This window comes from Puntigrus tetrazona, chromosome 1 (genome assembly GCF_018831695.1).
Source record: "Puntigrus tetrazona isolate hp1 chromosome 1, ASM1883169v1, whole genome shotgun sequence".
In the NCBI taxonomy this organism is placed as follows: Eukaryota; Metazoa; Chordata; class Actinopteri; order Cypriniformes; family Cyprinidae; genus Puntigrus; species Puntigrus tetrazona.
In genome coordinates this window covers 10,986,717-10,999,778 of record NC_056699.1, presented here as the reverse complement: position 1 = coordinate 10,999,778, position 13,062 = coordinate 10,986,717, and the positions used below count along the sequence as shown (strand labels likewise).

Genomic DNA, 13,062 nt, shown 5'->3' with positions numbered 1-13,062 from the left:
TTTGTAGTCATGATTTTAAGATATGCACCTATAAAGAAAATATTTAAAAAAATAAATAAAAATAATACTTACTGAAGAAAATATTTGCGAAGTAAAAGTGCAAATCACTAACCATTTTTTTTTTTGTACAATTGTACCATATCATTAAAGTAAATAATTTTTAATGAATAACTGCTATTACAATATTATATAAGGGTCAATATTCTTTAAAGTACTCCTATGATGAGTTATGAAAGGATTATATTTTTGTTTTGGGAGTCCCAAACAACAGATTGACCAGCGTGCAAGATTAACAAAAAAAGTTGTAATGTTTCTATTTAGCTGTTCTTAGGGTCACAGAACCCGTAGTCTACAAAGCTATGAAGCACAACTGAATACTAATGAGAAATATTTCTTGAGGATTAAATCGGCATCGCAAGGATTTCTAAAATTTACAGGACTCACTAAACACTGTTTTAATGCCTAATATTTTTTTATTATTAAGTGTAGCTTGGCTGAACATACTAGCTTTCTTTCAAAGCCATTACACAAATCTTATCGACCCCGTGTATAATTAAAAACGATGTCCTCTTTAAGATACGCTTCGGTTCAAAACGGTTATTTGTTGTTTGAAGGATGACCACGCACCGCCGGGCTGTCACGAGGTCTTCCAGCAGGAGAGGGGCGCTGTGGGGCCGCTCGTGTTTTGTTTGTCGCCGAAGGAGCGTGTCAGTCTTTCCTTCACTCTTGTTTTTGTGTGTGAGCTGTGTCGTTTGAGTCTCTGGATGTGTCCTGTCCTCACCCACACAACGGACCTGTCTGCCGCTCGGTATCCGGTCGCGTCAGTCAAACCGACACCGACAGCGAGGCCGCGGTTCTCTTTTATATTCATCAGCGGAGCTGGACCCGCGCACCAGGACCCAGTCCAGCCCGGCTCGGCTCGGTTCGGTGGACGGGACACAGCGGGGATTTAAACGACAGAGCCCGACCAGAGATGGAGAAACGCAGACTGATGTGAACGGAACCAGCGCTATGGAGATACATCCACTGTAAAGGGCTGTGTGTGTGTGTGTGTGTGTGTGTGTGTGTGTGTGTGTGTGTGTGTGTGTGTGTGTGTGTGTGTGTGTGTTCACTACTGTAATGTCAATATAGAGTAAATCTGTTCAGCCATGAGATCACATGACAGCTCTCAGTCTTTGTCCACACGCCTCCAACACTCTTATGTCACATGTTTAGGAGCCGGTGTCAGGTTTGACAACTGCCATATGGTCACTTATGGTGGTGATGATGATGATGATGATGATGATGATGAAGATGATGTACCACTGTGTGTGCTTGTTTCAGATGCACTAAGCTTTGTCATCATAAAGCTGTGGAGCTGAAGGATGATGTGTGTGAGAAACAGAGTGCGGTCACCATCAATCCACGTCACATGAGGAAGGCTTTCCGGATCATGAATGAGCTCGCAGTGTGTGTGTGTGTGTGTGTGTGTGTGTGTGTGTGAGATGCTGGGGAAATCATGCAGTGCCTCTTTGTAACAGTAACTAAATATTGTTTTTATATGTCTGTTCTTACATGGATATTTAACTTAAAAATGTGATTTGTTGGGAGAATGACAGCCTCACTCTGCTCGTATTCACTTTTATCGGGTTTTAAAAGGGTTTTTTTGAAAGTGACTGATGACTGAGGTTAGCTTTTCTGTTCAACACGCCATTTGATCGGCTAAAAAGACATTTAAGTAAGTCTTTGCAGTTATTAAGGCGTTAATGTAGAGTTTTAATAATACAGTTGCCACAGAAACTATTTCGATGTTTCAACCGTTTAAAATTGGATACAAGACCAAAATATCAAACACCACATGGCATTTATTTACAATGTACCTAACTTTTTATTTTTAATGTTTTTATTATTATTATTATTTTTGCAATTTTAAATGAATACTTTTATTCAGCAAGGTTAAAAGTTGATCAAAAGTGACATAAGATTTATTTCAAATATTGAACAAATGTATTAGTTTCCACAAAAATATTAAGCCGTGCAATTGCCTTCAGTATTAATGATAACAAGAACTGTCTCTTCAGCAGCAAAACAGCACATTAGGCTCATTTCTGAAAGTCACACTGGAGTACGAGCTGCTAAAAATTAAACTTTGTGGTCACAGGAATAAATTACATTTATTTTTATGATTAATTAGTATGTTAAAATGGTAAACAGTCGTTTTAAATTGTGTTGCTATTGATCAATATTTCTTTCTTTTTTTTTAAATTGACCCCAAACTTTTCAAGCTAAATATTTCTGAAAAGTATTGCGTGTATGAAAACACTGAGGCAAACCAGTGGAAAGTCCCATTATGGAAACTGACTGGCTGGTCATCCTGTCAGAGACACTGGAATGTAGTCATTTTCTAGGAATAAAGCCTCACACGCATACATGTCTTATGTTGGATGCATAATTTAAGAAAAATCACATTGACATTAAAATTGCTCAGAAAAAAAGAGGTTAGTTCTGTGGTCTTCCTGTATTTTCAGATGCTGCTATGTTTGTAGCGTGTAATGCAGTGTCATTTAGACATTTGGTCCAAATAGGCTTTTGTGGCCGTTACGTGTGTAGAATTGATCAGTTCACATGCGTGAAATCTTTTCCCTGTCTGCAGTCAAAGTGTGTTATGTGATGTCACCATCATTGCGGAGGATGTGGAGATAGCTGCTCATCAGTCGTCTTAGCGGCGGGGTGTCCGTACTTCCACGCTATGTTTACAGGTGAGAACACACTCACACACACTCTCACGTGTGTGTGTGTGTGTGTGAGAGAGTGTGTATATGTGTGTGTATATGTGTGTGTGTGTGTGTGTGTGTGTGTGTGTGTGTGTGTATTTGTATGTTTTTAACTGTTTTTAACATTTCTTAGAAATCTTTTTTTTTTTTATTGTTCATTCCAATTGATCTCAATCAAACTACAGCTGGGTTATTTTGAATTAAAAAGGTTAAAAACAAAAATAAAATGGCTAACAATAAAAACATGATAACATAATAAACTACAGTTGTCTGTTTTACATATTATTATTATTATGTGAATAATTGTGATTGTAGGAGAGATGACTGAGAGTCGTCAGAGGAAGGTCGAATCAAAGAGATTGTGGCTGGACTCTGGGAATGCTGATCGACTATGTTTACACTGCTGAGATCCAAGTAACAGAGGAGAATGTGCAGGTAACTGTGTGTGTGTGTGTGTGTGTGTGTGTGTGTGTGTGTGTGTGTGTGTGTGTGTGTGTGTGTGTGTGTGTGTTGCACACTGTAAAAATATGACCTTAAAACTCAGGTGACTGAATTTGTATTCTTTTTATGTTGTGTTCTTTGGTATTACTCTGAGAGGACAGAAAATCACATCCAGGATGCATGCGTGTGTGTGTGTTGTGTGGGTGGGTGTCAGTAGCTTATGTGTCTGTGTCTGCACAGTTGACTAGACGGAGAGCGTTAAAATGAGGCCGGATTTTTAAGGAAGTCAAATCCAAATTTTGCTGCAAAGCTTAGCAATAAGAATGACCCTAATGGTAAGCCTAACCTTCTAGGGCCGTCATTAATGCTGTCAGTTTAGTTTGTGTGCGCATTAAGGTGAAAAAGTGTAAATTGTGTCAGGGTTAAGGGACATAAATACAGGACACTATCTTGGATTAAAAAAACAGCCGGATGAAATGCAACTTGGCTTACTTTTGACGTGCAAAATTTAGTTGCGTGGGATCCTTAAAAAACATTGAGCCACAACCCAAAGACATTTATTTCACATGTCCAGTTAGGGGTGGGAGATATACACGATGAACGGTAAGCGTTTGAGCTATCGTCTGTATCGCATGATTTACTGCGCCGCATGGCGCTGCTGTGCTATGTGGACACGAAAACTCAATGTCTGGACGTTTTTAAGCAATGCGGTTTAAAAACTAGCGATTTTAAGCTGTTTAAAGTAGTCCCATCATGATACGATTAATTGTGATTAATCGCATCCAAAAGTATTCTTGTGTGTGTATATAAATACGCACCCATGCAGTATATATTTTGAATATATTTGCTGTTATTTACATGCAAATATCCATATCATTCACATCACGTATAAATATATTTAATTATATAAACTTAATATATTTTTCAGAAATGCGTACATGCATAGGCGTGTAGTTATGTATACATTATACATATACACAGTGCATATACTATAAACAAAAAGTTTTGTTTTGGATGTAGTTAATCGCGACTAATCGTTTGACAGCACTAGATGAAGCACTAGATACGCACACACTGTCTGAGACTGAACTCTGTCAGAAAGATGTGCGTACATAAAAGTTATTTTACTGCTTTAACTGTTAAATGCACACTTGTGTGGCAAAATGCCCATCTTTGCAAGTATCCTCGTAAACACAGTAATTTAGGTCTAGGATTTTAAATGACAGCAAACAGCTGAGAGAAAAAACGCGTGTAACAGTATTTTGGATCAAGGCAGCTCTTACACTTACACTAGTCTGCTGTCTATCATCTATGTAAATCAAACCACAAAAGAGAAAATTTCTCACTGCTCCCGACTAAATCACTTTTGTAACTTTAATAGTAAGAAATATATGTTTAATTTACGCAGTGACGAATATGAAGTGTTTTTATACGTTTCATTTATTTTCAGTACGTATGCAACCGTATAACTGTATATTTTGTTCTGTTGCTAGTAATTAATTTCTTATTCTATTTAGTCTCTGAAGGTTTAATTGTTTTAAATTTGGTTATTAATATAAGTTTTTTTTTTTTGTGATATTGACACTGGAGATATGTATGTAGTAAGCAACTATTTAAGAGAGCCTAAAATAAAGTGTTTTTATTCAGGTGCTTTTGCCGGCCGCTGGTCTGCTGCAGTTACAGGAAGTTAAAAAGGCCTGCTGCGAGTTTCTCATAACTCAGCTTCACCCAACCAACTGCCTCGGTATCCGCGCCTTCGCTGATTTGCACGCCTGCACGGAGCTGCTCAACCTCGCCAACACGTACGCAGGTGTGTGTCCATCGATAAAAGAAAGAACTGAGAAATGCACGCGCGTGCACAGTAGTCATAACAGCTACGTTCCTTATTGGATGTGTCAGTAACTCTGTTTGACAGCCTCAATCTCTCTCCCACTCATCGACACTCACAGAGCAACACTTCTCAGAGGTGCGTGCAGAGTGAAGAAGTTTCTCAATCTGGGCATGGAGCAAGTGTGCAGTCTCATAGCGAGCGACAAACTCACCATTCCATCAGAAGAAAAGGTAGCGTCGCTTTTCATGAGAGGCTTGTATTGCTGTAACTATAGCAGCACACAGGTGATTTTATCATGCGGACATTTTTTCAGCTCTGTTGCCATGGTAACATACTGCCGGTACAATAATACTATGGGAATAGCTGTAGCTGCTGCTGAGTTTGTTGGTCGTCATAGAAACAGTTGGAAGTTGGAAGATGCAAGGCGTGGGCACCATGCTGTTTTGCCATGGCAACACCAGCTTCTAAAGATATCATATTTTTGTGTTTATTAATTCATTTCAGTTCTACGTCTGGCTTGTTCCACCTGTTATTAACATCCATATCTGGTGTGCTATTTAAACCTGGTATCGACATGCATCTCAGAAACATCTCCTGTGATCATTTTTGTTCAGATTTTGAGAACGCGTTTAACTACATGCATCTCAATTTTGACAAAATACTTATTTCAGAACAAAAGAAGTGTATAATAAGAGATAATATCGTACAGAAGAGCCCTGCAAAATCTAATGACTATATTTCAAGGTCAGTAAGTCTCTTGATAAATTACCTTGTTATCACAAGACAAGATTAATTTAAGATTAATCAAGATTAGTTCATGTGATTCAACTCCTCAAAAGTGTTATGATCACAAACTACCGTAATCATTAAACTATTTAATAAAACAATAAAGCTAAATTAAAATAAAATACAAATATAATATTACACAACTTGCATTGTGGCAGCTTTGTTTGAAATAATACAATGAATTAGTAAATGTTTAAAAACAGAAATTAAAATGGCAAAATCCCTTAACTTGCATAAAAAATCAAACTAAGCACTAAATAAAAAAAATCCTATAGTAATATGATGAAAATATGTTATTAAATTTTACTTAATTATAGTTGTTTCACATTACATATTTTATAATCATTATATTGTTATGGTAAAATCAACCAAGCGTACAAAACGGATAAAAAAAAATTGTTTCCAAAGAAATTGTGAAATACTTTAAACAAGATTTTAAAAGTTATTTTTACTTTCTTTACTATCAGTTTATTGTCAGTAAAATGGAATGAGTGGGCGGTGCTTTGATGTCCATCACATATTGGTGTTCACACTACACTACTACTAATGTGATGCAGTTACATGCATTTTTGACTTTCTATGTATGTTATGGCAGTTGTAGATATGTATAGATAAAAGGCCTTTAGAGCGCTGTTTCTGTGGCTCACTATGCATAAGCCGTCTACCCTATCAGGATCTCCGTGAACACTCAAAAATAAGTTGCATCTACACTGCAGCTATAGTTATATGCATGTAATAAATATCTATATCTTGAGTAGACTTTAAAAAAATCGGTTTTGTTAAACTACACATACAAGACAAACAGAACATTTAAAGAGTATTTTAGTATTGGGTTAATAATGCATATTTAGTTTTTACAACCAGTTGCTGCACAATGTTTTTGCATCTTGAAACTCATAGATTTTTAATGTGAATTATGACTGTTCCAAGATGGCATACCTATACATTTCTGTGATTGCAGTTATCATATCTCAAAATGTTTTGTGAAATGTTTTACAGCTGTACTTCATGCTGGTGAATCGCAGGTATAACAGGTTTCCCTGGGTGTTTATAGGTGTTTGAGGCGGTCATAGCTTGGGTCACGCATGACAAAGATGTGCGTCAGGAACACATGGCTCATCTGATGGAACATGTTCGCTTGCCTCTTCTTTCCAGAGAATACCTCGTACAGGTATGCATGCGTGATTGAGTAATGCATTAGTGAGCTTTGCTTTGATTTGCTTTGATTTTCTAATGGTAATTGAATTTTGTGTGTGTGTAGAGGGTGGAGGAGGAAACGTTAGTGAAGAACAGCAGCGCCTGTAAAGACTACCTAATTGAAGCCATGAAGTACCACCTGCTGCCGGCCGAGCAGCGCACCTTGATGAAGACCATCCGCACCAGAGTGAGAACACCCATCAGCTACCCAAAGGTTTGTCTGGACACTCTTAATTATTATTGGATTATTTTTGGCGTTTTTCGTTAGCTGTGAAGCTGGATCTAAACTCATGTCATATATCTGAAGATCTTCGGCTTAATGGCTGCAAATCTCAAGTCCATGCCAAGATGTGATTTGTGGACATTTTAGTCATAATGGTTTTTATTAAACCAAGCAAATGAAATTTTATTATTATTATATATATATATGTATATATATATGAATATATATATATATATATATATATATATATATATATATATATATATATATATATATATATATATATATATATATATATGTATATATATATATTTTTTATTTTATTTTATTTTATTTTATTTACCTCTTCAACAACAGTTTCTTTACTTTGAGGAATCAAGTTTTATAACCTAGTCTGGAAAACCTTGAAAAGCCATGTAAATGTTAATATGTTGAGGTTGATAATCAGTGTTCTAGAAGGTTTTGATGCAGACTCTTTTCTTGGGTGTAGTATAGGTCACTTTAATTAAAATGAATTAAAAGAAGACTGAAATTATTAAAATAATAATAAAAATAAATTCTAAACATTAAGAATATTTTAATGGCATGTAATTACGGAGCTCCCAAAAGGGCAAAAATATAGTAAAGCATGAATACAAAGAATTTTTTTAATAACTTGGAACGTTTTAAACAACATTAACAAAAAAATTAATTAGTTTGAGAAGCAGTGTCCTAGAGGGGTTTTATTGGAGTGTGTGTGTGTGTGTGTGTGTGTGTGTGTGTGTGTGTGTGTGTGTGTGTGTGTGTGTGTGTGCAAGTGCAAAGGTGCAATTAACATGAAAAAAAACCTAATTTAAAAATATATTACCTTTAAATAATATTAAAATTGCATAGCTCTGCAAAAAGTGCATACAGTTTATGAACTTTACATTAGATCTTAATATGTATATTGTTATTAATATATATTTTTATTTTTATTATATTAAAGTAAATAAATACTTTTTAAAAAACAAATTCAAAACATTAAGAACATTTTAATAGCATGTAATTACACAGCTCCCAAAAGGGCAAAAATATTATAGTAAAAGCATGAATACAAAGATAATTTTTGTAATAACTTAGAACATGTTTTAAACCACTTTAACAAAAAATTTGAGAAGCAGCGTCTTAGAGGGGTTTTATTGGAGTCTGTGTGTTTGTGCATAAGGTGTAATTAACATGAAAACTTTATGAAATAATTTTTTTAAATATAATAGCATTAAATAATACTAAAATTGCATAGGTAAGTGCATACATATTTTTATTTTTATTATTATATTACAGTAAATAAATCCTTTTTTCATGTGTTAAAGGTGATGGTGGTGGTGGGGGGACAGGCCCCTAAAGCCATCCGCAGTGTGGAGTGCTATGATTTTGAGGAGGAGAGATGGTTCCAAGTGGCAGAATTACCCTCCAGGCGATGTCGAGCAGGTGAGCTGCATGCTCGTGTCATTGACAAGGACTCACTAAACCCTGCTCTCACGTTCAGCAGCTCTGCATGTGAGAACCACTACTGAAATAGTGATGGATTTTTGTTATGTGCCTGCTCCTGAAAATATTCAGCTGTTTAATTTACGTTGGTGAAGAAAATCAGATTTAGTGAAATTGCACGTTTAAATTCACCTTTATCATCAACACATCACAAAAGTGGCTCAAGTGGAATATGTACCCCAACAGACTTTTTTCCCATAACATAACATTTGGTGACAACATACACTAACAGGTAAAAGTTTATGGTCAAGTTAAGAGATTAGTTGGTCACACTTTCCAATAACATGCCATTAAAGGGTTGCTTCACCCCAACATAAATATTATATATAAAATAAATATTATAAATATGGCAAGTTGAGGTAAAAGTGAACTTTAAGTAAGTTCACCCCAAAACAGAAAGTTCTGTCATTAATTACTTACAATTGAAATATTAGATTTTTAATACTGGATGCTTGACTTTTTCTTTTTTTATGTATGTGTAGGTGTGGTGTACATGGGTGGTGTTGTGTATGCTGTTGGGGGTTTTACTTGGTGCGTTCACAGTGAGGACGGTGGATGCATATGACCCGTAAAGACGAGTGGTGTTGCGTCAGTAGCATGCAGGACCGGAGGTCAACTCTAGGCTCCTCTGTCCTCAACGGCTTGCTTTATGCTGTTGGAGGTTTGACGGCAGCACAGGTAATATGTTAATTGATTTTGCATAATCTTGCATAATGTTTATGTGGAAAAGTGCATAGCTGTTACACAACAATTCTCATTATTATGAGGATACTGATAAAAAATGTAATGTACTGTTTGCACAAGGAGCGTGCCTTGCAACTATGGAGGCATTTGTGAAAGACGTTGCGTAATATCATTGCACCTACTGCAGCCGTGGTACGGCAGTTCCTTGATTATTAAGGCAGAATGAGAGTATAGTTCCTAGCCATATCAGCCTAGAAAAATGCAACTTTTACACAATATAACTATAGAAGAGTCAAGTTTTAAATAGAAACATTTCTAACGATGCTAACGGTCTGATCAGATTCAATGATCTATGCTAAGCTGCGCTAAACGTGCAACCTCCAGAAAAAGAGATCGGCTGAATGGATTCGGAAACTTTTCAAAAAAAAGTTTTGCTTCAAGATGATGTTGGTTTGCAGGTTTAGCTACTGTAGAGGCATACAACGCTAAGGCCAATGAGTGGTTCCACGTGAGTCCCATGAACACGCGACGTAGCAGTGTTGGAGTTGGCGTTGTTGGAGGTTAGTGACTGCTAAGAAGCAGTCGACTTCGACTATATATATATATATATATATATATATATATATATATATATATATATATATATATATATATATATATATATATATTAGCATGGCTGTTCTGCTTTTGTTTGGCATTTGATAGACTGATGAGTTCTGAAGTTTTAAAAAGGAGACTAAACGTATTGCAGTTTCCACAAAAATATTATATAGTGCAGCTCTTTTTAACATTGATAACACTGAGGTGTACATTTGTTAATATTTAAAACACAATTGTAATTAAAACATTTTAATATGGGATTGATGATGAAATATTACCCAATACTTTTTAGCATTCCAATTTTTGCTTTTGGATGAAGTTATCTTATTCTTTTTTTGAAATGCATATTTCTGTATTTTACATTTTTGTGCAGTGCAATTTTTTTTTTCAGACATTTTTGTCTTATTTCAGCTGATTTAAAACCTATTTTAAACTCTGTTTTTCCAGGGCTGCTTTATGCAGTCGGAGGCTATGATGGAGCAACCCGTCAGTGTTTGAGTACAGTTGAGGCCTACAACCCAAACACCAATGAATGGTCTTACACAGCAGAGATGGGAACCCGCCGTAGTGGTGCAGGTAACACACACACACACACACACACACACACACACACACACACACAATACCTTCACATATGCTGGCAACATATGTCTGTGTAAACCACAAATGTTTGTGTTGGACAGGTGTCGGTGTGTTAAAGGGTCTCCTGTATGCAGTAGGAGGTCACGACGGCCCCTTGGTTAGAAAGAGCTGTGAGGTTTACGACCCTGCCACTAACACATGGAAACAGGTGGCTGATATGAATATGTGCCGAAGAAACGCAGGTGAGATGCTCAGATCTTGTCTGAACGGTACAGTGTGTCACTCTGCCAGCTGACACACACATACACAAAATTCTAGCTGTGATGGTTCAGTCGTATTTTTCTGTTTCAGGTGTGTGTGCGGTAAATAATCTGCTATATGTGATTGGTGGAGATGATGGCTCATGCAACCTGGCTTCAGTGGAGTTCTACAATCCAAACACTGATAAATGGACTCTGCTGCCCACCTGCATGAGCACAGGACGCAGCTACGCAGGTGAGAGAAAGAGGCTATATTTGGACCAAACCATTACTTTTTGTGGTATATATTTTCACAACCAAAAAAGAGAGCATAGAGTGGGAAAGAGCTCTATCTAGTGGTTGCATAGTGTACTGGAATTTGTGCCACATATGACCTGCTGTTTCATTTTGCGTGATGTATCAGTCAAGCTAATATTTGGGCATTTTTCAGGTGTGACTGTCATTGATAAGCCTCTCTGAGCAGCTGTGAAGTTGTTGAACACTAGAGCTGAAGCTGACGTACAGCAGAGGATTCGCTCACACTGAAGCACTTAACCACGACTGAGGCTTCATCCTGGATCTGCTTCACCATGGACATGGCCTGGAGAATACTGCTCTCTCTCTCTGTCTCTCTCTCTCTATCTCTCTCTGTCTGTCTCTGTCTCTATCTCTCTCTCTCTCTCTCTCTCTCTCTCTCTCTCTCTCTCTCTCTCTCTCTCTCTCTCTCTCTCTGTCTGTCTCTCCTCTCTCTCTCTCTCTCTCTCTCTCTCTCTCTCACACCCATTCATATATCGTAACTACAAACATTCACACACTACCTCTTTTTGTCTCTAGTACACACTCACACACTCTGCATCTCTCTTTTCTTTCTGTTTCTCTTGTTTGAGAGTAGTCAACGATGACGTTTATTGCACTTTGAGGAGCACTGACGAAGCAGAATCGAAACACTCTGAGAAAAGACTGGTGCAAATGTTCGGCCAGCGCATCTGCGACGTGTACAAAGCGTTCCTGCGTTTGAGCCGAGGGGATGGCCAGCCATTTCTGCTGCTTGATCTTTGGATCTGAAGGAGCGTCTTGCTGGTTTTTGCTTATTTGAAGTTTGAGGGGAAAATGCGTCTAGTTTAGGACCAGCACTTTGTTGCCTCTTGGAAAGTGGTTTATTGAAGTCACTGGACTCCATCTTCATTATGAAGACTGGATGATGATGAAGATGACGATGATGTGAATTTCGTTTTATGGTTAGAGCTGAACCTTGGCTTGCCTATATGCGAGAAGGGACTCTGTTATGAAGACGTACAAACTTTTACATTTTGCAATTTGTTTGCCAAACGACATTTGAAGTCTTAAAGTTTGAACTGTCTGTTGTTGTTTCTTTTTTCTTTTAATATTCTCTGGCTTTTTCTTGTGGTCCGATTGTTGGAGAATTGCAATCTTTGATATTTGAAAGCGTTAACATGAATGCTTGGCATGCACGATACTGTGGACTGATGCTGGTTGCTTGGGTATTAAACCGCTTTGCATGGTTCTAAATACTGATGTTTGTGTGCCATCTTTAAACTACTGCTGTACTCACTAAACAACGTGATGTGCTATCTGTACTAGCGGTATTGAACACTGAAGAGGTATAAAGGTACTAATTCTTATATAAATCTTTCTTTCTTTTCTCTCTTTCACTCTGTTTTTGTTCTCCTCTTCTTTAATCTTTTTTTCTGTCTTTGTTTTCTGTAATTTTAATGGCTTTCTCTATACTGCTCTTGCTGTTTAATATTTAACTCTCTTAAACTACTGTCACTGAGCCTATTAATGAATATATATATATATATATATATATATATATATATATATATATATATATATATATATATATATAATACATAAAACGGTGTATTATTGTCAGTCAAGAGGAATGTCGTGTTCTTGAAGTTTCATAACTTGTTTTATATCATTAATAATAAACATGCTTTAGTAAATACCACCTGATGTTAAGATTTTGTGTGTGTGTGTGTGTGTGTGTGTTCGCATGAAGCACAATACAATATAATTTCAGCTACTGTGTATTTTCAGTGTGACAGTAATGTGCAAAGTATATGTGAACTTTTTTTTTTTAAGCTTGATAAATTATGCATGTATTTGGTACTAAATAATGCAGGAGAAATGAAAACGAGAGAAGATCTTTTGAATACACCACTTTTAACACTCCAGAAAAAGTAAATGATG

General features: G+C 36.7%; 1 pseudogene; it reads left to right on the top strand.

Annotated features, from left to right (window-relative positions):
• The first annotated feature begins 2,698 nt into the window (after positions 1 to 2,698).
• Positions 2,699 to 12,217, top strand: LOC122347797 (annotated as a pseudogene).
• Positions 12,218 to 13,062: the final 845 nt, after the last annotated feature.